Source organism: Amblyomma maculatum, chromosome 8, assembly GCF_055883805.1.
Source record: "Amblyomma maculatum isolate TAMU_Amacu chromosome 8, ASM5588380v1, whole genome shotgun sequence".
Classification (NCBI taxonomy): domain Eukaryota; kingdom Metazoa; phylum Arthropoda; class Arachnida; order Ixodida; family Ixodidae; genus Amblyomma; species Amblyomma maculatum.
In genome coordinates, this window is record NC_139351.1 from 9650686 (window position 1) to 9678255 (window position 27570).

At 47.5% G+C, this 27570-nt stretch overlaps 1 long non-coding RNA gene across 1 annotated transcript; it reads right to left on the bottom strand.

Annotated features, from left to right (window-relative positions):
- Positions 1–1311: 1311 nt before the first annotated feature.
- Positions 1312–27025, bottom strand: LOC146180514 (uncharacterized). The gene is made up of 3 exons (XR_014700376.1): positions 26899–27025; positions 24598–24715; positions 1312–1539 (listed from the first exon to the last, which is right to left on the bottom strand). It is a non-coding gene; the product is annotated as an uncharacterized LOC146180514 (long non-coding RNA).
- Between the last annotated feature and the right edge of the window lie 545 nt (positions 27026–27570).

Sequence of the window (27570 nt, forward strand, 5' to 3'; positions counted from 1 at the left end):
TTCAATGAAAAGTTTAAATCATATAGTCACAAGTATAGATTAAAGTTATGAGTCCTCACTAATGTTACTTCTATTTTATTTTGATGGCATGCGCTTTAGGTTGTCTGAAGATCAAATGCCTGGTACGGCATGAAACTCGGCTTTTGCGTTAAGCTCAAAATGAGGAGAGGCTTAGCTATGTTATAGAAACGGCGGTGTGCTGTGTAGTTGTTTGACGTTTGATTTAGGGTAAAGGTAAACGTTTAATGAAAGTTCACGTTAACGTTAAATGATATATTATGACTTGTTATCGGTAACTGATGAGTTGAGCAATAAAAGACTTGGGGATAAATCGCGCGAGGCTCCGTGGTTATGACGCCACTAAGCAGCTTAGCCAATCCCAGGCATGGAACGAGATGTTCGACGGTGTTCGATTCTCACCTCACACTGCCACAAGAAATAGCTTCCCAAACTAGAGCGCATTTAATTTCGATAATTCCACCGGGTCGCGTGATGCGCCCAACTTGCCCACCAGTTGGTTCCTGGCCTTGTCACCTGCCAACTAGCACCTGCCAGGCTATTCTGGTTCTTGTACGCATATGTTCTCTGCTCTCACGTAATTTCAATTCCATGAGTTTTGCCTTTAATATCTGACATTCTTCGCCATACAATCGTAACCTGCCCACATTATGTCAAAAACCGCCTGACATAATATAGTCTCTTTTACCATGCCATGCGAGCGGGTCTTCGTGACATGGGGGTTGCATGCCTTACTCGCAAGGCAAGGGTACACCAGAAGGTTGAATTCTCTTCCGCCTCCCATCTAAATTCAGGAGCCCGAGTCGCCCCTCCTGCAAACAAAGCCATGTCAAGTACGTCACAGCACCCTACCATTATTCAGTGCTCTGCCATGTCAACTCTCTGCGGTCATCTGCCGCAGCCAGGCCTCTAGTTTTTCGATCACAACGCCTGCGCCGAATTTGGGGAAGAGAAAAATGAAGAACATGCCTGCTGGCTCATATTCTTTTGAATTTAGGCGCCACAGAGCTGTCGCTGATGCCCTGACAATCCTATATGTTTCTCTTATTCTCACCGGTCAGGGCGCTAAAAAGATACCCTTTCAAAATGAAACGCCAAGCAACAATGTCATTCTGTCGCCTACGCTGCCTGGCGGAATAGCCGCCGTCTGTGATGTGCACAGCAAAAACCTGCCGGTCTTATCCGGGACTCTTTTAAGTCACCTAAGAGTCACTGCGTAATATAAGAGGGGAGGAAACGCCAGGCAACTGTTGGCACGGATGTTTTATATTGTAGACACTAAGTTCCAAAACGCTTTATTGATGATAAAAAACAGGTTGATTGCAATCTTGTCAACAGTGTACTAACATCCGAAGTTACGAAGTCTTGCGTACAGTCTCCTCAGTTGGCTGCGCTAGGTTTCTTTTTTGTCCATGTGAAATTTATGTGCATTCATATTTCGGGCAGCACCACGGGAAGAGGTCTTGTTCACCGGGCTTTTCTGTGCAGTTTCCACCTTCTGGAGCCTCCTGTTCAGTGCAGCTGTTGGAAATAACGCTGGTATTTAGTGCTAGATGCCTACGCGACCACTTGTAGTGAGTACGTTAATACGCTTTAGATTTCCCCTCTTTTTCAGGACGCTAATCGCTCGCCCTGCTTTTTGAACTGTGTGAGCTTTCCTTCAAGCAACTGTCCTGCTTTGACTATTACGATTCATGGGTACACTGTCAATATTAGGCACTGTGAGAAAACAGTGCGATGATATACATGTTTGAGGATCTCTATTTAGGTTCAGATTTAAAATGAACAACTAACAGTTAATAGCATCGCAGCTTTCGCTAGCCTTAGCAATTGCGTTTCACGCTGGAAAACACTTAAAGAGACCCAGAAAAGTTAGACTCAAAGAGCGCTTATATAAGAGCACGAACCAGTTTACATTTCCATAAGCGCATAATTAATTACGTACACACTTTGTAGAATAATTCGCTCACACTTCATCTGGCCGAAGTTGTTGTTGTTGAAAACCTTTATTTCCACCGAGAAGAAGCTCCGTTTCGGACTCCATGGCACGCAGGCCTGATGGAGCCTTACTCAGGAGCCTCGCGAACTAAGGTCTGATGAATATGCATTGTTGCTTCACGGCCTCAGCCGCCAGGCGGATGGCTTGCTGCTGCTGAGCGGGGTACTCGCTTCGCAGCAGGGTCTCCCAGGCATCTCTTTCTATATTTTCTTTAGCTCCTGGGCTGTTGTTACGTTCCCAAATAATATGATCTAGAGTGCCCCATCTCCCACATGTTATGCAATGTAGATCCTTTTCATCTTTTGAAATTGTTGCATATACCCAAAAGGGACAAATGTGATTGCCCCCTTGTAGTCTCCTCCATGCAATTGCCTCCCCGTTTCCGAGGGAACGGTCTGGCGGCGGATAGACCCTTCTGTTTAGTTTATAGTGCTCTGTAACTTCTTTATACGAGATCAGGCTATCTTTTATATCCATGAAAGAGGGCTGCTCGGCAGCCGCCCGGTGATAGAGAGCTCGGGCAAACTCGTGAGCAGCCTCATTCCCTGCGATGGATTCATGTGCTGGTATCCATATAATTTCCACGTTGCGCTCAAGCGGCCTCGATCGAGGACTCGTTTAGCTTCTGATATTCTTCCCTTCCCAAAATTTCTGACCGCATTTTTGCTATCGCATAGTATTAATTTAGCCTTGGTACCGACACAAGCGAGCGCTACTGCCAATTCCTCCGCCGCGTTGGCGTCTCTCGTGCGGCTTGAAGCCGATACTACAGGCAGGTGCTCCTGTTCCGTCGACTACTGCGGATACGGCTGCTCCTTGCCGTCCACATGCAGCATCTACGTAGGCCACTTGTTCTGCTGGTTGTTCTCCCATTCTTTTCTCGTAGGCTCTGGCTCTATGCCCGCGCCTCTCTTTGTTATATTCGGGGTGCATATTTTTTGGCATAGGCGGGACGCGTATCCTGGCTCTTATCTCTTCCGGGATATCCACTGTCTTATGAGCAGTGTATCACGGTTGGATGTCTATCCATATACTATGCGATAGCAAAAATGTGGTCAGAAATTTTGGGAAGGGAAGAATATCAGAAGAAGCTAAACAAGTCCTCGAATCGAGGCCGCTTGAGCGCAACATGAAAATTATATGGATAGCAGCACATGAATCCATCGCAGAGAATGAGGCTGCTCACGAGTTTGCCCGAGCTCTCTATCACCGGGCGGCTGCCGAGCAGCCCTCTTTCATGGATATAAAAGATAGCCTGATCTCGTATAAAGAGGTTACAGAGCACTATAAACTAAGCCGAAGGGTCTATCCGCCGCCAGACCGTTCCCTCGGAAACGGGGAGGCAATTGCATGGAGGAGACTACGAGGGGGCAATCACATTAGTCCCTTTTGGGTATATGCAACAATTTCAAAAGATGAAAAGGATCTACATTGCATAACATGTGGGAGATGGGGCACTCTAGATCATGTTATTTGGGAATGTAACAACAGCCCAGGAGCTAAAGAAAATATAGAAAGAGATGCCTGGGAGACCCTGCTGCGAAGCGAGGACCCCGCTCAGCAGCAGCAAGCCATCCGCCTGGCGGCTGAGGCCGTGAAGCAACAATGCATATTCATCAGACCTTAGTTCGCGAGGCTCCTGAGTAAGGCTCCATCAGGCCTGCGTGCCGGGGAGTCCGAAACGGAGCTTCTTCTCGGTGGAAATAAAGGTTTTCAACAACAACAACCTCCTCGCGGCTGCGGCGTGCAGCAGATGGGCGGCGCGCCGTGGTTACCCTGGGAACGCGCCGACGAGCCGAGCTGGTCTCCAGTTTTTCCTCTGCTCCGTGTGATGCCACTACGGGGTTGTCTAAAGGTCAAACGTGGTTATCGCCGGGACCACGATGACGGCTCAAAACCTAGCGTAGTATTGCTTTCGCAATAAAAGAAGAGGGACAGAAAGACGCGTGCCGAAACAGCCGTCGTCCACCACCTAAGCGGTGGCGGTTGCAAGGATGGCTTACAACAGATAAAAATGCGGTGGCTGGCTAGCCCCACCGCAAACGGCGTTGACCCACCGTCCCAGCCCTGTAGGGTCAAGAACAACCACCCTTCACCTCCTCTCGGCTCATACTCGCTCCACAGAGCGCATGCATATAGAAATATACGCAGTACAGCAGGATTGGTTGGTTGGTTGGTTGGTTCACAGTACAGTGAACTAGAAGTATCTTCTAGTTCACTGTAGTTCACAGGAAGAGAAAGGCGTAGTATCTGTCACACTTGCGCTGTGGACACCTGAACCGCGCCGTAAGGGAAGGGTGGAAGGTGGGAGTGAAAGTGGAAAGACAGAAATGGGAGCCATAGTGGAGGGCTACGGAGTAATTTCGACCACCTGGGGATCTTTAACGTGCGCTGACATCGCACAGCACACGGACGCCACTTCGTTTGTTGTTGTTGTGGCTGTAGGAAGAAGGAAAAGAAAATGCACGGGCCTGCTACTGGCTCTGCAGCTGAGCCACCTCCGCTGCCTCGTGCAGATAGAAGAGGATATAGAGAAGAAAGAAAAGCAAGAGGGAAAGAAAGACGCGCGCCGCAACAACAGCCGTCGTCCACCACCAGCGGTGGCGTGTGCAATGATGGCCTACAACTGATAAAAATTCGGTGCCAGGCCAGCCCCCACCGCAAGCAGCGGTGATCCACCGGCACCAGCCCCATCAGGGCAGAGCGCCTCCATCGAAACGAAGTGGCGTCCGTGTCAGCGGCGTTTAAAACTGGTTGACAGCAAAGAAAAGGCGCAATATCTGTCACAATTCTAGTCAATTACGATGGATGGATGGACTAAACTTTAATGTCCAACAGATAAGGTGATCTACCCACCCCCCGACACGCAGGTCAAGGGGCGGGTGCCGCCGCCTCAGAGGCAGGCCGGGAGGTCTTGGGTCCCAGCAGCCTCTTCAGCCAGTTGGACGAGTAGGAGCTGGAGCTCAGGGTCCGAGCTGCACAGCAAAGTCTCCCAGGTGTCTTACAGCCTATATTGTTCGTCCTCCTGGGAGAATACGGGCATTCCCATATTATGTGGTCGAGGGTCCCTCTCGCCCCACAAAGATTGCACTTGTCACTCCTAGCCTCAGGGAACATGTGGTTCGCCGTAACCGGGTGCGGATATGTATAAGTTTGCAGTCGCCTCCACGCAACTGCTTGTCTGCTGTTTAATTTCGGGTCTGGTGGGGGTACCAGTCTACGATCCAATCTGTAGTGCTGCGTGATCTCCCCATATTTTAGCAAGCGCTCTCCGCTTCCTCGGTCATCAAGTGGCCCTGTAGCGGCTCGGCGGTAGAGATCTCGAGCCAGCTTGTGGGCCGCCTCGTTGCCGGGGACGGCTTCGTGCGCAGGAGTCCAAATTATTTGAATTTTCCTATCCAACTTTTTCTGGCCTAGGATTCTGGCTGCTAAGGGCGAGATCCTGCCCTTGCTAAAATTTTGTATGGCAGTTTTGCTGTCACTTATGACAAACTTCGCTTCCGTTCCGACGCAAGCTAACGCGATCGCAGTTTCCTCGGCTATTTCTATGCTCCGCCCGCGCAAAGTGGCAGCTGTCACGGGATTGCCCCGGCCGCTGACGACCGTTGCTACCGTGAAACTGCCACCACCTCCCGCCGCGTCTACATAGGCCACTTCATGTTCCGAAATTTCGCCGAATCTAATTTCTAATGCTTCGGCTCGTTTTTTCCTCCTGTCTTTGTTATATTCCGGGTGCATGTTTTTTGGCAGCGGGGGAATCGCCAAATTTTGTCTGACTTCTCCAGCTACCTCCACCTTGACCGTGGGACCCCTATCCGGATTTATTCCAACTTTCGTCAAAATGACTCTTCCTGTCTTCGTGGTGCTAAGTCTCTCAATTTGAGGGGTTCGCACCGCTTCCACAAGTTCTGCCCATGTGTTGTGTACCCCTAGAGCCATCAGTCTCTCTGTGGATGTGCATATGGGCAGTCCCAGCGCTCTTTTTACGCATTTTCTCATTAGAGACTCAATTTTTTCTTTTTCCACCGCTTTCAAATCTAGATACGGCGTTGCGTAGCTCACTCGGCTGAAGATGTAGGCCTGTATCAGTTTCATCAAATTTTTTTCCTTTAACCCTCGGCCTCTGTTGGCCACCCGCCTAATTAGGCTCAGGGTCTGCATCGCGTGATTCTCCAGCCTCTTGATGGTCTCGCCATTATGTCCGTGTGACTGGAGAATCAAGCCCAAGATTCTGATTTGCTCGACTATTGGTACCTCGTTACCAGCCACTTTAATTTTGATTTCCGACGGTGCCTTGCACCTTAAGTGCTTCGGATTGTATATAAACAATTCTGATTTCTGCGGCGAGCACGCTAGGCCTCTCTCTGCCGCGTAATCGACTATAATGTCGGTGGCGGCTTGGAGCAGGTTTTCGACGTACGAATCACTTCCCCGGTTGACCCAAAGGGTGATATCATCCGCATATATACTAAATTTTAATCCTTCGAGCTTTGCCAATTGCTCGGGGAGTTCCCTCATAGCCACGTTGAAGAGTAGGGGGGACAGCACTGATCCCTGGGGCGTACCCTTACTCCCTAGCTCTATTGCGGGGGATTCCAGCGTCTGGAACTTCATGCAGGCCGTTCTACCCGTCAGAAAGTCCCTGATGTACCGATATGTCCTGGTACCTACATTAATCTTGTTCAGCCCTTCCAGGACCGCCTCATGTTTTACGTTGTCGAAAGCCTTCGTGAGATCGAGCCCCAAAATTGCTTTCGCATCTTTAGACTTTGAGTCTATTATGTCATGTTTGATTTGGAGCATGACGTCCTGCGTACACAAGTGAGGACGGAACCCGACCATCTCATGTGGCCACAGATCATCCTGCTCCATGAAATTCATCAGTCTGGTCTGGACGACGTGCTCCATCAATTTGCCCAAGCATGAGGTTAAGGAAATTGGTCGTAAATTTGCTAGTTGAGGAGGCTTCCCTGGTTTCGGTATTAAAATAATGCTTGCCGTCTTCCACTGTTGTGGGAGCTCGCCTTTTTCCCAACATTCCTGCATATACTCCGTTAGATAGCTAATGGAGTCATCATCTAGGTTCCTGAGCATTTTGTTCGTTACTCCATCAGGGCCTGGAGCCGACTTCGTTTTAAGTCTTACAATCTCCGCCCTCACTTCCGCTTCTGTGATGGGGGCGTCCAGCGCCTCGTTAGGCGCTCCACCATAGTCAGGAAGTGGGGTTCGTGAAGTTTCCCCCACATACGTCTCAATTAATTTGTTCATGAAATCGTCATCGTTCCCTTCGAAAGCGTGCCTCACTTTTGCCAATCTTATACCAGATTGCGTCTTCGAGTTGTCTGGGTCCAACAAGTGCCGGAGGAAGCTCCAAGTCTTGGAGAGGTTCATGCTCCCCTCCATTTCGTCACACTTGTTGTCCCAATTTTGTTCGCATAATTTGAAAGTATAGTCTTCGATTTCCTTATTATGTCGCGCAATCCTTCTTCTGAGGTTGCGGTTCCATTTCTGCTTTTTGAGACGACGCTCCATGCTCTGCTTAGCTTCCCACATATGCAGAAGACGGCTGTCCGCAATCTCCGGGGCGTTATCACCTTCGAGCAATTTTGTTGCCTCTCTAACGTCCGATTTGAGCGCCGTCGCCCATTCCTCGATGCTTCTGATGGGTTCTAGTTCCTGAGCCCTCCTCATATCTCTAAATTCATCCCACTCAACGACGGCCGGTGCGCGAGCCCGGCGTGTTTTAACGCCTTTCCTCAGTGTGGAGACAATTATGTAGTGGTCGCTGCCAAAATTTTGATCCGAATTATGCCATTCTAGACCTTTTACGTTTTTCGAGAATGTTAGGTCTGGGGATGTATCCTTACTGACGCTATTGCCCACCCTCGTTGGGCTCTCGGGGTCCGTGTGCAAAGTGAGCCATAGGTCATGCGTATCCTCCCACAGCTGTCTACCTTTTGGGCACTGGTGCGGGTACCCCCATTCCTGGTGATGTGCATTAAAGTCCCCCACTATCAACAGTGGCTGGTTGTTTGAAATTTTGAGGGCCTTGCGAAGCAGAGCTCTGAACCTCACCTTCCTTTGCCTGGGTGAGCTGTATAAATTTAGAATGAATAGACTAGGGTCTTTCTGTTTTCCAGTTAAAACTTCTACAAACACGTTCTCGATCTCTCTCGACTCTAGATCGTGTTCAATGGCTGCAATGTTTCTTTTCACGAGCGTTGTGACCGAGGATTTCTCTCCCCTGCCACTATGAAATGACTGATATCCCGACAATTTTGCGGGCCCCCGGTTTCCTGGAGAGCAATTGCCAATGGAGTCTCATCTAATAGCAAAAGGTACTGTTGCAGAATCGGCCTCTTGCGCCGGAAGCCGCGACAGTTCCACTGCCAGATTTGATTTTCATTTGCGCGCCTGGCCATTTTGCAGTTGCGAGACGACCTGTTCTATATTTTGTTGCCACCCGTTAATGGCGGCCATCTCATTCCTTAACCTTTGGCATTCCTCGGCCTGTTTCTGAACTGCCCCGAGGACAGCTTGAATTTGGATGTTGATATGATTCATAAATTCACTCATCTTGGCATCTAACCTTTCCAAATTTTCCATCCTTTTCTCCATAGCCTGAATAGGGTCGGTGTCTTGAATTTTGCGTTTCACCGGTGGTGGGAGGGACGGCTCTGTGACCATTTTATCCTGTCCCTGCGGCTGTTGACGTACCGCTTGGGAGGTCGTTTGTCTAATGGGTTGTTGCGAAGGAGGTGTTGCCTGCCTCTGTGATTTCTTTAAGTTTTGGATCTCGGACCGCTGCGATTCGACTATCCCCGTTAAGTTTTCGATCATTTGCTTTAATTTCTCAATTTCCTCGTCTCGTTTACCCCTGTGATTATTTTCCTGGGAGACCTTGCCCGCAAAACTCACACCCTTACGTTCCATGCTCCTACCTCGTCTCCATGCGTTGGCAGTATCCCTTGAGCTTGAGCGTCCCCTGGACTGGCTCCTGGCACAAGAATCGGAGCGGTCTCTGGGCGGCGGCGGTGGTCTGCCTTGTTTCGTTTCCAGAATCGGGAAAGAGTCCTCGCGGAATTCGAAGTCTTGTTTTACTTTCGGTTCGCTTTTCCGACTCTGATGTCCCCCACCAGTCGTCGCTGCATGGTCCATCTTCTCCCAATGTCGCTTCTTCACTTCGTAGGGAGTGCGGAAAAGTTCTCGACACTTGGGGTCTCCTAGTGCATGGCCTTTGCCGCAGAGCTGGCATGTTGGTTCACATTTGTGTTCTCTTGACGGGTTCTCGAGGCCGCAGCCACGGCACTTGACGTTCGTCGGATCCGGGCACACGTCCTCGCGATGACCGAGTCGGCCACAGGTGACGCATACTTCGTATTTTTTGCGGTACAGCTGGCACCTGTGCGGCGTCCCGTTCAGATAAATCCATCTTGGCACTTCTTTCTCCTTGAAGAGAATGAAGATCGACTTGGAATCTTTGCCCAGTCTGCGGACGCCTCGAATCTCGGGGTTGTCCTTGCGATCTAGGCGGTATAGAATTTCTTCAACAGAATATCCGAGCGGAACCCCGTGGATGACTCCCTTGCCGCAGTGCTCGGGGGTGGCCACGTAGGCAGAAGTGTCCACTTTTTCACCGTCGAACATGAGGTGTTTCACGCTCACGTACTTCAGCTTCCTCTCCGCACTTGTAGTGATGACCAGAACGGAGTGCTGCTTCATATTTGGAATTATTATATCTTCCTTCTCTTCGCGTGGATTGATCCCCGCCGACATTTTGATGATGTCAGTGAGATGTGCTGTTCCATATTTGGTAAGCCTAAGTAGGCCTCCACGAGGTCGGAGAACAATTTTCTCGGCGCCATCTGGAATGCGCGTCTGCTGACGCTCGATCGACTTGGCCGCCATTTTCCTGCGTGCTTGCTTTTCCTTGGCTCGCTGTTTCGCAATTTTCTGCCCGCTCTTCTCTAGCGGCACGTACCTTCCTCCTTCGCTCGTGAACCATTGTCCTGGTTCCGAAAGTTCCTCCGGTGTAATCGTGGTTCCTTCCACAATATCCATGATTCACAGCTTTCGCACGACCACGAGCGGCAAACGATCCCCCGGTAGGGACGCCGTGGGCCCGGTCGGCCGTTTTAGGCTTAGCGCCGTTAAGCTCAACTCAGCTACGTGCTGCGTCGAACAAACAAAGTCAAAAAATGGCAAAATAAAGTCCCACTTGCCGAAAAAATGGTATCCTCGTGGTCCTCTTCTCTTCTGCCGTCGATTGAGCACAAAAGCCAGGAAAGCAAGATCGACAGGCTGCCGAAAAAGCCAAAATTCGCGGAGCCCATGTGAAGCGCGTCCGCCCGCTTCGGCTCTCCACAACTCTCAGTCAATTACGAACGGTCTCGCAGTCAATGGCTGAGCGGCGCGGCGGAGAAGGCTTCCACATTGAAGCACTTTAGTGAGCCAAAGTGCCCCTGAATGTTTTTTCGCGTAGCGTGTAATGCTACTGTACATGAACAGGAAACTTTAGGCGACCTTCCTTGACTCTAAGGCCCAGCTTAGTGTCAGAAGGAATGAACTATTATAGCCTATAACGATTTCGCTGAAGCAGAAAAGAGAAGAGAAACACTGGAATGGAAAAACCGGGAAGTTAATTAGGCGATGCCCAGTAGGCTGCTGTACAAATTGGGAGGAGTACAAGGAGAGAACAAGGAAAGAGTGTGTATAAGAAATGCCTTTTTTCACGTGTCCGTAGGCGGTATGATAAGGTTTGGTTGGTTTGTGGGGTTTAGCGTCCCAAAGCAACTGGGGCTATGAGAGACACCGTAGTGGAGGGCTGCAGAAATTTCGACCACCTGGGGTTCTTTAACGTGCACTGACATCGCACAGCACACGGGCGCCTTGCTTTTCACCTGGGACAGAGTGCACACAATCAAGAATTGTACTTTTAATTCCTTTGAGTCCTTTGACAAATTCGGGAGCACCAGCACTACTTTCCTTTGTGTTGAAGGGTTTGCTCAAGTTTCCAGAATATTTACTTCTGTAAGAGGAGGAGAGTCCAAGCGGCGGAGTATAGCAGCCAGGAAAGTACTTTCTCGCTCCAACCGAGGGCAGTAACAGATTGTGCCCTATAGTTTCAATATACCCGCACTGCTCGCATGGTGGAAAGTCTGTTACTGCAATGTCATGGGAATAGGTGTTTGAAAATGCCACCTTCAGCAACAGGAGCTGCAACAGCGTAGGATAGTATCGGGGGAAGCTGAATAATATTTTCTATTCAAGTAAGCAGTTAGCGTGGTGCGATCAGGATGTCTGGTCTTCTGGGTATACCACAATTCTGTAGTCAAGTTTCGGACGAGCATTTGTTGGTGCCTTGCTGCCTTGGCTCTTGTCAGAGGTGTCTCAATAAATTTGGTAGTATCGTGAGCCGATCGCACAGCATCGTCGCTAACTAGTTGCCAATAATGCAATCTAAGGCCTGGTAGCCACTAGAAGATAATCTCAAGACACTCTTTTACTGCCTGGTGGTGCAGATGTCGCTCATCTGCTGCAAGTTGCTCATGGTAACTATGACTCAAGGAAGACTGAAGACATTGAGCTTTGGAGCCAATGCACAGAACCCATTTTAGAGGTTTTTGAAGGAGATGTTCTTTACAGCCTATAAAGTCTGCCAACTTTCGCCCAAGATAATGTCGCCCTAGTGAAATTGGGTGCTAAATTATAGCATCTCTTGCATGAATGACGAACCACTGCGCAATTAGGACTAGTAGAGGTTACCGAGTCATTCGTATAGACGTAAGTACGGCCGAGATAGTGAAAGCGCGGCATGGACAGTGTATACAGTTGCTTGAGGGCTGCCGTTGATACATTTGACTTCTTTGCTATGCCGGGAATGGGAAGGTGCATATATGGGAATGGCAGGCATAACAGTGAAGAAGGTGATCGTGGTGCCGGGGTTAACAGTTTCGAGACGGACGACTGTTCCGTTGCTATGACCTCTGCAAATGCTGAATGTTGAGTCTGCAGAAGCGCAAGCACATTATGATGCTGTAGAATTCTCGCAGCAGGACGTAGGTCAATCCGCAACGAGTCCACAGCCAAATACACTGAAAGCAGGCGGTCGTTAGCCAGTGTGGCGTTTCTCAATGTTGACGGACTACGAGGGAGACACGGGCATTTTCGAAGGGCCTTACCCTGGACTGTCTAAAGGTATGCAAATTTGTTTTGTATGTGTTTGAAAGTACGGGTATACTGTACCGCAAGGCCGGTCCATCGCAAAAGCGATCCATCTAAGCTTTTGTTTTCAATAGGGTGAAATGCCGGCTCCAGGATATTGCCACAAGCCATTCAAATCTTTATTTGGTATTTTTTCGACAGCCGCCGGCATGCGGCCTTATCACTCTGATTCAAGCAAGCGGATCAATTCTGTATTCTTTGCTTGTTCATGCTCGTTTTCGCGAGAAGCAGCTTTGTCAGTTTCTTTGTCTCGAAAGGTGCACTGAGATATGTCTGAAAGATTACAACCACTTGTGTATGCTTCTGCAATCTTCTAGGTTGCGCTAATCACAGTTTGCGGCTTTATCTAGATGTTTCTTCGCAGCTTTTAAATTGAGTGTTGACATGTGTGACGCGCATTTTTGATTCGGCGACCAGCGAGCACGTTTGCTGCTATCGCCGCCGCCGAGTTTTGAGTTATTTCGAGGGTGCAAGTCAGCCCAATACTAAGTTAATTTTAGTTCTTCTACGCCTGTGTGTTCTTTTGTGATCAAGGCACTGTCACAGCCACGTGACAATATGTTACAGTCCGCTAGAATTCGTAAGAAATGATGGGATTATCAGTAGGAATGATGTGAATGTCGATGAATGCGGATATGTATTTACAGATTTCAGTGCTAATGCTACTAGCACGCATTTCCTGGAGCAACAATCATACATTGATTCTGAAGATACGAATAAGCTTTTACTCCTATCCGTTGAAGTCTTGCACGCATCTCGAGACGCGCCACACAAGAGGCACAAGTGCAGATGTCATCGGCGCACATGAATATCTGGTCGGTGTTAGGCAGCTTCTCTGTGACGGCGATGAATGCCAGAATAAATAAAGTAGGGTGAGGACAAACCCCGCGGCACGCCATGGCATGTGTAATGCGTACGTGCTGGGCAATGCTCACACTGAGTGCAATATGATCTTTTGGTGAGATAGCTCTCTATCTATACAACCATCGGACCCCCGCCGGGGCGGCGCAGTGGTTACGGCGCTCGACTACTGTTCCCATGGACGCGGGATAAATCCCGGCCTCGGCAGCCGTTTTTTGATGGAGGCGAAAAGCAAGGCGCCCGTGTGCTGTGCGATGTCAGTGCACGTTTAAGAACCCCAGGTGGTCGAAATTTCCGGAATTCTCCACTACGGCGTCTCTCATAGCCTCAGTCGTTTTGGGACGTTAAACCCCACAAACCAACCAACAACTATCGGACCACTGAGGCCCAGTCTCCAGCACACCAAGCATGTCTTCACAGGCTAGACTGTCATAGGGATCTTTCACATAAGAAAAAGAGTGCCATGGACAAGCTTTTGATTCGTTTCACTTGTTGAACCATGGGCAGGAGATCAACGATGGTGTCAACAAAGTAACGACCCCCCCGGAAATTGCCATTGCTCCGGGATTGTACAGTTGTATTAGATGAATAAATGTGCTTTCCCGGCTTGGATGGACGGAACGGGCGCTGCCGAGCATACGCCGGTTAGGCCGTGCTGTGCTCTTGTGAGCAAGGAAACAACACGTGTTGACAACGCACAGACATTTCATGAGCTAATAAATCTGGTCGTCGGCCTAACCAGCAAGATTACGGCGAATGTTTTCTGGGACAGGAGATATCTCTAAGGCCGGATGGGACGAGCAGGCGGGATGACTCCCACACATACTCGCCATGCCAGCGAGACGGAGCCGAAATTCCTAACGCCGAAGGCGTCTCCTTCCACTCGCGTGCGGAGTGACAAACCTGCTGGCGCTCGTGGTGCCGAAACACTGGTTCCATCTCTCGATAGTTTATGTTAAGTACTGACATTGGCACCATCGATTTATAGCTAGAGTGACTACCGCAGGGGAAAGCGACATACAGGAGACGATGGAAGGTTGTTCCCCACAAGATACCTTTTTATAGTTTTCGAGGTATACCACTCAAATCGTGTCAAATCCCACTGTCCATAAGAATTTTCACGCAACTGAATCAAGCTACTGGCGTGTACGATGGGGTCTCCAGCGGAGATTTGCAAGCATTTAGTAGGGGTATCAGCCGAGCGGTCTTCTATTTCTTAAGAGCCACACCGCCGGGTCAAAAGTGGCTATGAGCTCTTCTGGTGCGTCGGGGCTAAGGTGGGACAGTGCAGATTGTGTAATTGCACCTGGACTGACTATGTGTCGCCTTTCTACTCTCTGTCGAAGAGAATGCAGACGTTCTAGTTTGGTATCAGCCACCGCGTACTTAACGGTGTGGTGTAAATACTAGCAACGTTTATTGCACTACGTATGGTGTCTGGCATCATGCCAGTCATGGCACGTTTAAGCCTAAAGCCTGTAATGGATCATACTGTCGACGTTCGTTGGTTCGGTCCCACTGAATCTGCCAGTTAAATTATACATCATAGCCCAAAACAAAAACTAATGTCATCATAAAAATAAAAATCGGATTTCAACCGAGAACCAAACTTCCATCCCAATGCGATGCCCCGTATGCAGCAGCAACTATTTTCTGCAGTATAGATTGCACAGTGCTCTCGAAGTGTTTATTGCGAAAGCAATACTACTCCCTTTTCAGCGCGTCGCATAGCCACGGTCGGTAGGCACGTTTGACCTTTAAGGTGACTGTGACGTCATACCAGCTGCGAGCGATGGGCTACCAAGTCGAGTCGTCGAGTGGCGGCGGTCGGTAGGCACGGCGCGCTGCAGCTGGAGCCCCGCTGCTACCGTATGGAGGCGCTTCGGTCACCTCTTTTCTCGCGCTTGATAGGAGGAGTAGGAAAACGATGGGTATATAAATGCTCGCGCTTGCTCAGCTGAAGCACTCGCTAACCATCCCGATAAATAGAAAGAAAAGTAACGCAGTCTTGATGAAGGCAGGAATCGACGGCGGGCTACAGAGAAACATGAAGAACGGGAACAGCGTCTCGGTCGACGGCTCACTCAGGATGCAGCTAGACGAGCGCGTCGCGCTTCTCTTGAATCGTCCTCAACCGGTGACGACTCCGAATGGAATATAATGGGCGTTTTGAACAGTGAAGACTCCTACTAGACGGGGTCACTCTGCAGTCAGGAAAGTAGGAATGCAACTAGGCGGCAACGACGCGTTCAGGAAACAGAAGAAGAACGACAACAGAACTATAACGTAGTCATGCTATTATTGATTTCGCAAGCTACCAGGCTTAACTAAAGCTAAGCCCCAGCTAATGTTTTTACGTCTCCCCCTTATGGTTTGGAAATAGCTTTCACTCGATGTATATTAGGTTAGCTGGGGCGGCCTCATCAAGGAAATATTGTTCGGATAAGTAGGAATGTGGTCGCTGCCATTGGTCTCCACATCACAGAACCAGGGAACACGCCAGCACAATGACTGCGAAACTAATGTCAGATCTGCCAAGTGCTCTAGGAAACCAGCGCAAATGGGACTGCCAACCATTAAATAGAGAACTTTGCACAACAATATTAGAAAGTGTAAAGATCACGGATTCTTTACCGTACCTAATACGGCTTCAGGCGTACAACATTTACGATTTCTGGGCGCGCACGTCGCCATTGGGAGGCTGTTGTACCATCGGCAAATATCGGACGCAGTGATGGATTTTGTATCACCTGAAGTACCTACGTAATAACTTTTAACTTAGTCCGCGACGGAGGATCGGCGTCCATACCCAGAGTAGGTCTCCCCGCTTGTACTGTGCGTTTAGTCGTCGCCAATTGTATCGTCGGGCGTCGGTCCGTTTGGTCTTTTATGTGCAGACAGGCAAGTCGTCTTCTTCTGCACGCTGGAGGTAGTCGGCGACGTCGAGGTTGTTTTCTTTCACATGCGGCAGCATCGCATAGAGCGTCGTCGTGGGCTCCCTACCGTACACAAGTTTGAACGGAGTTACTCTGGTTGTCTCCTGGACGGCTGTGTTATACGCTAAGATCACGTTCGGCAGGATGAAATCCAACGTCTTGTGTTCGACGTCGGTGTATATGGCGAGCATGACCGCAATAGTTTTATTCAGACGCTCTGTAAGTACATTTATCTGCGGGTTGTAGGCGGACATCTTGCGGTGGCTTGTCTGGCTGTACTCCAAGATGGCTTGAGTGAGCTACTCAGTAAATGCTGTTCCCCTGTCCGTGATGAGCATTCCGTGAGCGCCGTGTCACAGGAGAATACGCTGGTCAAAAAACTTGTCTTCTGCTGCGGTAACATTTGACAGTGCGTTTCCTTCGACGTAGCGCGAGAGGTAGTGAGTGGTCACGATGATCCATTTTTAACCGCCGATGATGTTGGACAGGGGCCGAGCTGATCCATCCCAGTTTGTTGAAAGGGTTTGCTCGGGGGCGGTATGGGGTTCTGCAGCCCAGCTGGTCTGATCGGGGGCGTCTTGGGCCGCTGGCACTCACGGCAGGTTTTCACGTAATGGGCAACATCGACAATTACCCGCGGCCAGTAATACATATATTGGATCCTATGCAATGTTCGCGCCATCCCGAGGTGCCCTGCTGTAGGCTCGGTGTGGAACGCATGCGCAATTTTATTTCGAAGTTCCTTAGGTACGACAAGGAGGTGTGTGGTCTTGCTGGGTGCGAAATTCTTCACAAGGACGTCGCTGTGCAACGCCAACGCGAAGGACGACAGCTGGCGCCTGAAGACCGTAGGAGCAGCAACTGTCTTACCTTCTAGGTAATTCACCTGGTCTCTCAACAGAGGGTCTGAGCGCTGCTGCTGTGCAAAACAGCTGGTGCTTACCAGTCCCAAGAAGGTGTTGCCGTCGTCTTCCCTTCGGAGGCGCGTCAACAGGGGCCCACGAAAAGCAGTCGGCGTCAGAATACTTACCAGTACCCGAGCTTGTCCTCTCTGCATATTGGCGATCCCTCTTGCGATGCCGAGTCCTGGCTCCAAGAGCAACTGGCTGTTTCCTTCGGCGACGCCACCCAAACCACTACGTTTGACCGAGGCAGGATAGTAATTCTTCATCGAGGACATTTAGAGTGACATGTTGCATCGAAATCGTGGTAGTAGGTGTGGCTTTGGACGTCAAAAGCTTGATGAGCTTTGTTGAGGATCAATGATCGCTTTACGTTAGCAGAGAAAATCTATATCCAATATCACGTCTTGGGAGCAGTTGTGTAATATTATGAAGCAGGCAGGATAAGTGCGGCCATTTACTGTCACTCATGCGGTGCATCACACGAACGGAGTAATCAGATTACCACTAGCGGTGCGAATTAGCTTGCCATCCCAAGTAGTCGTCACTTTCTTGAGTTGGGCGCCGAACGGTCTACTGACGAGAGAATAATCAGCTATGGTGTTCCCTAAGTAACCGTGTGACCATCGATAGCCACTTCAAGGTTACTTGTTTGTGCCTTACATTACGTGTTTGCCTTGGTGTTCGATCTCGGCTCCGTCGTGTACTGTGGGAGTTGCCAGGGTACACCTTTGTCAGTTCGTTAGGCGGTGGTATCGGATTCAACTCCAGTCGGTTGGTCGCCGATGTTGTGTGGTGCAACGGTGAAATGGCAGCGTCGTCGCTATTCGTCATCGGTGGCGAAGGCTCTTCGTATTTTCGCGGTTGAGTAACATCACTTGCAAAGATTGCTGCCTTTAGTTACCGCTATCGGGGCTAGGGGACCTTCCTCGCACGCTGTCATCATAGCTGTGGCCTGGCGACGCAAATTGGGCACTGTGCGGAGATGGATAGCGGTACTGGTGAATCTACCCTCTGCGAATAGTCCTCGATTTCTTCCAGTCGTTCGCCAGAACGGGGTCATGGGGCGTCGATGGCGAAGGCGCGGGACGATTCGTCTATAAGGGCAGTGTTATAGGAGATGACCGGCCTCACCGCAGTGGAAACATAGTGGTCAGTTATTAGACGTCCTCCAGGCGTGCATTTTCTGGAGCTCGCTTGTCGTTGGCAGCGTTGGCACGCGGGGGTCAAGGGGCGTTTTCGAGAACAGGATTGTAGCGACGAGGGCCTGGAAGATCTTCGGGGTATGGCATGGTGTTGGGATTCATCACCTCCACCAGATGTCACGTGGACCACTACGTGACAAGGATATAGTTGGCAAGGCCATAGGCACCAAGAGAGGAGACAGGCGCAATAGTAGTGAAACTAACTCTTTATTGGGCTGACTTGCGCCCTCAAAATGACTGAACAACTTGGCGGTGGTGATTGCAGCAAACGTGCTTGCTGGTTGTCGAATTACGAATACCCGCCGCACCCGTGAATGCTCAATTAAAGGCGGCGCAGAAACATCTAGATAAAGACGCAAAAACTGACTAGTGCGACGTAGAATATTATAGAAACATACGCGAGTGGCCAGAATCTTCGGGACTCATTTCTGCGCGTCTTTCGCGCCACAGTAACTGATAAAGCTGCGTCTAACGACAACATGCATGAGCAAAAAAGAATACCGAATTGTTCTGAGCGCTACAATTGAACTGATAAGGCTGCATGCAAGCGGCGGTAACAAATACAGATTTGAATGGCATCGACATGGCCTACATAAAATGCGGTGAAATGCTGCCGGCTTTGAAAATGATATTCATGCACTGTTATTTACAAAGACATGAAGCAGGGAGATTCATTATGCCCTTCGTTGTTGGCTTCACAATTATGGGCCGACCATCTTTCGGTATAGCCTTGTCGACTTTGTATGTGACGCCGGTAGAATACGCGTCGTGAGCAGGATAACTATCCGGACTGATGTTTCTCCTGTTCAATGATGAACCACAGTAACACGAGCGTAGGCACATGCCGAACATCAACCGCAACTACACGTTTGCGCCTGCTGACCCGAACGTCTCTAATTTCGTTAGACACTAGGGCGTCTAGTTTCAAAGACACCGTACCTATTAGGTTGCCTGATTCGGGTTAGTCAATGCACAGGCAGAATGAAAATTGTGTGTTTCCGTCTTTGACCATTTGTCTTCATCGTAGACTGATTTGATAATGAACCGGCTCCTAATAGTAATCGTTTAGATATTCGGTAGATGTGCGTCTGAAAATCGCCTTCAATACGTCATCATATGGTACCTTCGCTATAGGGCTTTTTCGAAAATACTCAGGGAGGTCGCCCACAGTGTGTTGGAATGCCACACAGAATCAAGATCCATCACCGCATGACGTTGGATTGCGTCTAAATACGCAGACAAAAACCATGAAAAGTGATAGGGATGGACATGCGTTTCTGTACAGTCTGTCAAAAGTGCAGAGCCTAGGCAGTCTGCTTCTTAGCCGCTTCGTGCTGCTTGTAATGCATTTACAAGTTCCAAATTACTTGACAGTGATTTTTTGCCAGTCATCTCCAATCGGAAGGACCTCCTCTAATGATCAACCGGCGCCATTACACGGCTCAGAAGTAGACCTCCCAGGCTCTACACTTTTGAAAAAGACTGTACATCGGCGTCTTCTATTTACACAGAAGACAAAATGTTGAAGGGCGCTCATTTACATGTATGGCCAGTCCCCCTGATGTGCATGTGGCATTATCAAAGTGCACAACTGCAACTTATCTAAAGTTCTGCTGGTACTTGAGTCTGCCGAAGGTCAGTAGCGGGAAAGCATACCGAGTTTATAATGCTGCCTGGCGGATTCGCCCTACTCTGCGCTAGCGGACCTTGGCAGCACTCTGCCGGACGGCGTATGTATTTGGCGCGTTTAAATTGGTTAAATAAAGAAGCGCCGAATAACTTACAGAGATGACAATGTTCACTGCAAAGGAGGAGTGTATTTTGCTTTTGGAACTTGGTGAATGCGACAATGTTAACTGCACAGTGCAAGAATGTGTTGCAGTTTTTCGTAAAGCTTGATCGGTCAGCTCATCTAAATATAGCATAATTTCAGTGTAATAAGTAGTGTGTCTTAAAGAAGTGCGGCTGTAGAGTAGGAATTTAAAGCCTGGGCCAAATTAGCTAATCAGTTCGGATGGTGATCACATTCCTGACGATGACATGGTTTCTTAAGGCAAAAATGTTTCTCGGCTCATGCACGCCGAATACAAAAAGTGTGATCAGAATCTGTTAACAGAAAACGTTTTTCGCACTGGTGGCTGTGCTCTAAGCGAACTCATATATCACTGAAGCATAGTCAAGGCAGGCAGAGGCAGAGCCTTTATACTCTTTCACTATAGCTGTCCCATATATGTTGTATTTTGCCTCGTTTTTAAGCTCAGATTGGTGGGATGCCATTTTGTTCTGCTCCCTTTGTACCATTGTTTGTACCCAGCATTACTTCTCATTGCGAGATGATATCGCTGCGGAAACCGCGTGAATATATTTCGAAGGACATATGTTTGTGACAGCGTATTTTCTCCTACATGGCCTGCACTCGATAGGAATTCAAGGCTGAAGAATTGTTCAGGTGACATGGCAAAACCATCTGTTCATGTTATTAATAGCCATTAGAGCTTTGGAGGCAAGGCTTGCGTTTCTGGTTCTCACAGGATATATATGCTGATATTGAGGACGGTGCAAATATATACCCAGGTAGCACAAAGTGGGCTATGTAGGGGGGGCCCTGGTGGGTCCGATGTAGGCAATGCAGGACAGCCCCGGTGGGCTCTATGTGGGTGCTGCAAGAGGGGCCGACGTAGGCCTGAAGGCGGCTGTTAACAAAGCCCCGATGGGCCCCACTAGAGACCGATGCAGGCAGCCCTTGCGGGGCTGCCCACATTTTTTGCGCATCGCCAAAAGGGCACATCCCGCCAAATCCCCACGATGGTCCTACCTTGGACAGATTCGTGCAGCTGCTATGAAGAAACGTTTAGTTTTTTTTATTTTGGTTAGCCCCTCAGTTAATTGCCATAGGACCGATGCGATTTCTATAGCGCAAGCCGCACTTGGGCTTGCCCACAGTATTCTCCTAGGGGTCCAACGCAGGAAATTGATGGGAAGCCCCTGTCCAAGTTTTCACAATCATTATTTTATGCATGGCGGCCCATTCTAAACAGCCACAATAATAAATTTTACAATAATTCATAACATTAATCTAGCCTAAATGACTTCATGTACATCTTGTTCCGGCTGTGGAGATGTGTGTTCCGGCTGAGTGTTGCAGGCTGTCCACAGCAACCACATTAGGAGCAACAGTTAACAATCAGTATGTTTTAGTATTTTTAGCGCAATTTTCATGAGCGCGAGAACTAAAGCAACCTAATATTTCTAACCGACTAAACATGGCAACAACTGTTATACAAATCGTCTATAATAATATTATTGGGCAACATCAAATACAAATAAAGGTTGGAAAGAATCATTACACAATTGCACGCACGCCTTCTAGCTCCATTGCGGCCGATGTGGGACCTACAGCGGTTTTGTGTGGGCAGCCCCAATTGGGCTGGGTGTTGTTTTTGAACCTAGAGCCCACCTGCAGTTGCACGTGCCTTCAAAGTTCCCACAAGGGACCAATTTTCATACCATGCCCCTTCCAGCCCCATTATAGCCTATGTGGGACCTAAAGCGGTTTAGCTAAGGCTACCTTAATTGGGCTTCATGAGGGCTTGCCCAAATTGAGCTCTTATTCATATTTCACCTACCCTCAAGTAACCTACAAGGGGTCGATTGGGGCAGCATGTGGGCATGTCCGTTTCTTTTTATGAGGGCGGCCTCATTTCGGATCTATGAGGGCTTTCCCATAAAGAGCCCACGTTTAGGTTAGATTGCCCTTAAATATCCGACAAAGGACCCTTGTGGTCTGGATGCAGGAATGTGCTCTGCATTCGCCCCAGCAACACCGCTATGGGACCCATGCCGAAGGAACATGGGCAAGCCCAAATGGGGCTTGCCCACATTTGCTCCATCGTGGACCGATGCAGGTTTTGTGGTGGTTGCCCCAGCCCCACTTGCCTACATCGCACCTACTGGGTCCTCACATTTTGTGCTACCTGGGCATGCTTATAGATTACGCATGGCGGACTACTCATCCCGTCGTATGAGCTCACGCAAACAATCCGGGTGGAGGACGACCACTGCCGCTTCACATAGGACTCATTGGTGTTCCGTGGTGAGTTCATGTACCTAGCATTATCTTGTAAACTGGAACGTTCATTATTTTATTCCTTTTCGCTAGCTCAGCCAAGGTGCTCATACAGGCGGTGTGTGGTGAGGAGAATAAATCATCATTTCCGTGTGTGTACCAAATCCACTTAGTTTAATGTGAAGTTATAATATACTATACACACTACAACGCTCCAAATTTTCCTCCATGTTTATGATTTGGTTTTACCAATCACTTGGACTCACGCGCGTTCAAAAACCTAAGCTTTGTGGGATAGGTTAAATTTAGCGTGTATCAAATATAAAGAAATGTTTTCAGCCGTTTTATACCCCAACTGTTAAGATAGAGAAGCTCGCTTAGAATAAAGTACCAGGTTACCAGGCTTCATGATATGGTGCACATAAAAGCTGTTCTGGGGTATCAAAAATATAGTTAAATATAATCGCAAATACAAGAAATATTTGGGAATTTATTATCGCAATTTATATTTGCCGAATTTCTTATACTTTCTTGTTCGATGTGTTTGGGGTAAAGAATTCGAACTATCTGTCTCATTTCTCGAATGACACTTACAAATAATGGCATATAATTGAAGATACAGATGTCACCGGTTCAAATCACTATCGCAAAATGGCCTCCGACATGGCTGGCAGATTGATGCTTCATAAAGAGCGAAATATTATGACACCTGCCTGAATGCTGCACTATAAACGGTTGCGTCATATTTGTGATACGAAATCATGTCCCTGTAACCGAGTTAGATTTCATGGGTCTGTAAATTTTTTGTTCCGTTGCTTCTGGCTGAAGTTAACGCTAAAAGATCGTCAAGACCTACACCAGCTTTTTATTGTGGCATGGGGACCTTATGCTATGGCGTAAAATACCGTCGTATCAGTACTTCAGTATGGAGCCACATTTAATGGTTACTAGTGATGCTTTTGAAAGGTTTCGAAGATACCAGTTTTCTGGCGCCTGTCCTGGCATAAATTTTTGGTTTTGCTATGTGTAATAATAATAATAATAATTGGTTCACAGGAAAGCAAAGGCTGAGTATCTGTCACAGTTGATCTGTGCACACCTGAACCGCGCCGTAAGGGAAGGGAGGCAGGTGAGAGGGAAAGTGAAAGGGAGAAAGAGGAGCTGTAGTGGAGGGCTTTGGAGTAATTTCGACCACCTGGGGATCTTTAACGTGCGCTGACATCACACAGAACACGACGCGTGTCCGTTTCGCCTTCATGGAAACGTAGCCGCCGGTGTTCGGGACCGAACCCGGGCACTACTGTGCTGGAGTACCCGGGTTCGATCCCGAACGCCGGCAGCTGCGTTTCGATGTGTTCTGTTGATCATTTTTTTTCAGATTTTAGGTTTTTTAGCTTACAGTTACTAAAACATTTTTGTAAATTGACAGATGCAGCCTTTCATACTTCGTTTTTTGTTTTATGCGTTTCTGTCATTCAGAGGCCTTTTTTTTTGCTGCAGTTTATAGAATAACGTGTAATTTTAGCTCCATTCTTCTCCTATTTCGCGTTTTTTTAGTGTAAAAAAACAAAAACTATTGCGTAAAGCTCAACATTCTGTCAAATAACAGTAGTCTTAAGATGAAACCTTTCGTAACCGCATTACACGAAATAGGAGCTGGCAATACTCGATTGCACTCATAAAGTTGGCCTAGTACTATTCTTTGTCTAGCCAAAGAAAAGCGAGTGCAATGATAGCATCCATAATAGATACCGATGCAGTAGGGTGTAACTCTCCATTCTCGTTTGGCTTACTATATGCTCATAGTAAACAATAGTAGACCTCTATGTGGCCCCACTGATTATCTATTTTCTTATCAAAACTGTTACGCAGCCGTTCTTCGGGCGGCGATTTCGAGGGTGGCATGCTGTTACGCTTACAGTTAATGATGCATCTAATATTCAAGCAAGAATTCGAGAGAAAATTGAGCAGACGAAATTTGTATCCCGAGTTGTTTGCCTGGCAGCCAAGGTTTGATCCCGTAGCTATGAAATTAGATTTTTTTTTAATTCATTCCGATCAGTGGTGTACAAGCGATTTTTTTTTTAATTGGAAATGGAACTTTCTTTAAACATCCATGTAATTTTAAACACGTTTCTTACAGTGTGTGCACACATGAAAAACGTTATACGTATTGTGTGTGGCACCTGTAAACTAAAATATACAAGTGATGCTAGGGTTTGCATGAATGCGGTTCAGCTCACGAAGATCAAAATGTGAGCACTAAAATATCTATGGTGAAGCAGACAAATTGACCAGTAGTAATCTAATGATACAAAATATAAGCACAAGATTTACCAAAATTATAAATAATGTTTGTGTACACATTTTGTTATCTAACACTTACGTATGTTGAAAAACCGCGTACTTGCCGTTCACCAGCAAGCATGTAGCTTGTACGCAGGGATACTGTAGATCAGTTGGAATTCGTTGCACAAGAGTCCTGTTATGAAAGATGCACATACCTGCAATTCATTGGGTGCAAATTAGTTTTAATTATAAGCCTTTTGTAATTTTGTAAATGTAAACAAATTTTGTCACTGGATGAAATAAATTGTAGATTGAAATTTACGTAGCCGATTTATATTACTGAAGTTAGTGTATTTCCTATCACATTTGGTAGCTATTTTTCCATAATGAGCCCATGGAGTACTCTTGTGAAAGAACTGCCAACAGATATCGCATAGTAGCTGACAAGATAAGAGCAGAGTGGATATGTATAAAATACTGGCATGAAAAGCCAAATTTCCTCCTCTGCCACAACTCATCACGGGAGCTATAAATAAATTTTCGTCGGTAGAATTTAGATTTGCAAAAACATTTTTTTACTACTCTAAACATAGTTATTAAAAATGAAATTTTTAACAGTGAAATGACTTTAAATGACGTCTTCTGAGCACTCATCTTTCCATTTATGAAGGCTTCTCATACTTCATATTTCATTGATCTGAACTATGGATAGCTAAAGGAGATCCTTAACCAAGCGGTGAAGAAAAAACGTGCTTTGAGTCATGCTTTAAGGCGAAAACCTTTTTGGTTCTTTGTGAAAATCTCACATTCGAGCGATTTTTTCGAGATATCTGTCCGCGAGATTTCGCGTGATGTGTTCTCCTTGTCTAGCGTTCCTAGCGTCTTCATGGCAGCGTAGGGGGCGCGACGACGAGCAACGCTGCATCGTCAATCGCACACTTTCAGGAGCACTGCAACGAGTAGGGTAAGCGTGCGGGCCAGTTGATGTTACATTATTTGGAGCTTGAAGTTCAGCGCTTGTTTGTCCTCGTGTTTAAGTCTTATCGTTTGCTGTCTTGATGATGATGGTTAATTTCATTTGCGCAAGGGCGACTCAGGCCAAAGAGCGCTAGTTTGCTGTCTTGCGCTGATATTAGTACATACTACATACTGCAATTAGCACGTGAAAAACGAAGAAAATTTCTGCTCTTCAGCAGGACTCCTGGCCTTGCTAGAAAGGGCTCGCAATGTACTGTGTGCAGGACCAACAGTCAGGCTTCCGCATTTCTCCAGTGCAGATTCTGAAGTGCTCTTAGCGTTTGAGTCAAGCTTTTGGAAAGGTAGAGCGATGCATTTATACACAGCAGTACCCGATGGTATTAAATTCAGTAAAAAGCCGCAGGATATGGTTAACAGCGCAATGTCCATAGAACGATACAGTGCATTTACAACTCGCATGGTACATATGAACCATGCAAAGAGCAGTGAAATTTGGCACCGAATGTGAACATAGTTGCCACTACAGTAAAACATTCATATCATATTAAACATACTATACGAAATGTGAGTCAAGTCCGCTCATTTTAGAAGAGGTGGAAAGGGTCTGACGCACGCGCCCAATGTAACACCTTTTCATGCAGAATGATAGTTATGCGTGTGAAGCTTGCGTTTTCTTGCAGACAATATTGGAGGAAAAAATCAGCTCTGTTATGTGAGGCACTTGATAAAGGCATGGTTAAGACTGTTGTATCGTGCTAGGTGACTCAAATGGTGCATCGAGGTGCGCTGTATTTATGATTCCTAATATAGATATGTTTTCTGCATGAAACTGAATATTGAATGTAACTTAAGATTGAGCCCTTAAGTGGAATGCAGGCATGTCTGCTCTCAAAACCAATATTCCCCTCCACTGTGGCTTGGTGGCTTGGCCACTAAACTGCTGAAGCCAAGGTCCCGAGATCAAAGCTCGGCCACAGAAGCAGCTTTTGATTAGATCCGAAAACCAAAGCGCCCGTGTGTTGTGCGCTTAGTCTACGGTAATCAACCAGACGTGGTCGCAATTTTCGGAACCCTCCACTGCATCTTCCCTCGAAGCCTGAGTTGCTTTCCACGACAAGCTTTAAAAGCCAAACTCAACCCAAACACAGATACATATGTTAACAAATGTGACCAAGAGCGAACGAGAAAGGTTATTTGTCTTTTACAGAAAGCCACTCATGGAATATTTCTATACGAAAATATCACTAAGGCCCTTCCGTGTTCCAGACGTACTTTTTTCATCACGTAAATGGGGAAAATTACTTAGGTGATAAATTAGTAGCAGAGCCACACCAACCAATGCCATACCTGTAATAATATAAAAATACAACAAAACACTTTAAAAACCACCTCATGCGCCTCGCATTGTGATTGCACGTACCATTCTTAGACTCAACGAATTCCGCTTGAAAATTTTCAGCCTTGCATCGAAGCGTCAAACATACAAAGAAAATATAGAGGCAGAAAAAGTAATGAGGACCTGCAACGAAAATAAGCATGTCGCAAAGAGGAAAGCAGATAAACTAACTAGATGCGCACGAAAACCGGCTTTTAAAACGCAAAGAAGACAGCTGCAGCGTAAAAAAGGCATTGCCAAAAGACTAAAAATATGAACGGTGACCATTACTGAAGCAAGAAAATACCAATCACTCTGTGCTGCGTAAGTAAGGACATACATGATTTTCCAGCTTCAAAGTAGCCTACAAAATATCAGTCACTAAAGCCCACAGGCTGATCCGACGAGTCCGATGAAGTATAGTAAAAGACTGATGCTCTTCTGTAAACATAATCTGCGTCTGTTTGGAAATACCCGTATATGTCTTTCCAGCTGTGAAACGCAGCGGGAGCCTCGAGCTTGTTCACACAGCGTCATTGTGTGAGACTGTGTGAGACGGGAGACTGTAGTGGGAATGCACAGCGGCAGAAAAGAAGGCTTTTACGTGACATTTCTTAACCAGACCCTTCGCTGAAAAGGTTGTGGAATTATGTATTTGCCAAACTATTTTCAACGCTTGGAAAAAAAGGTTCTTATGGCAAGAAAAACATTAACATT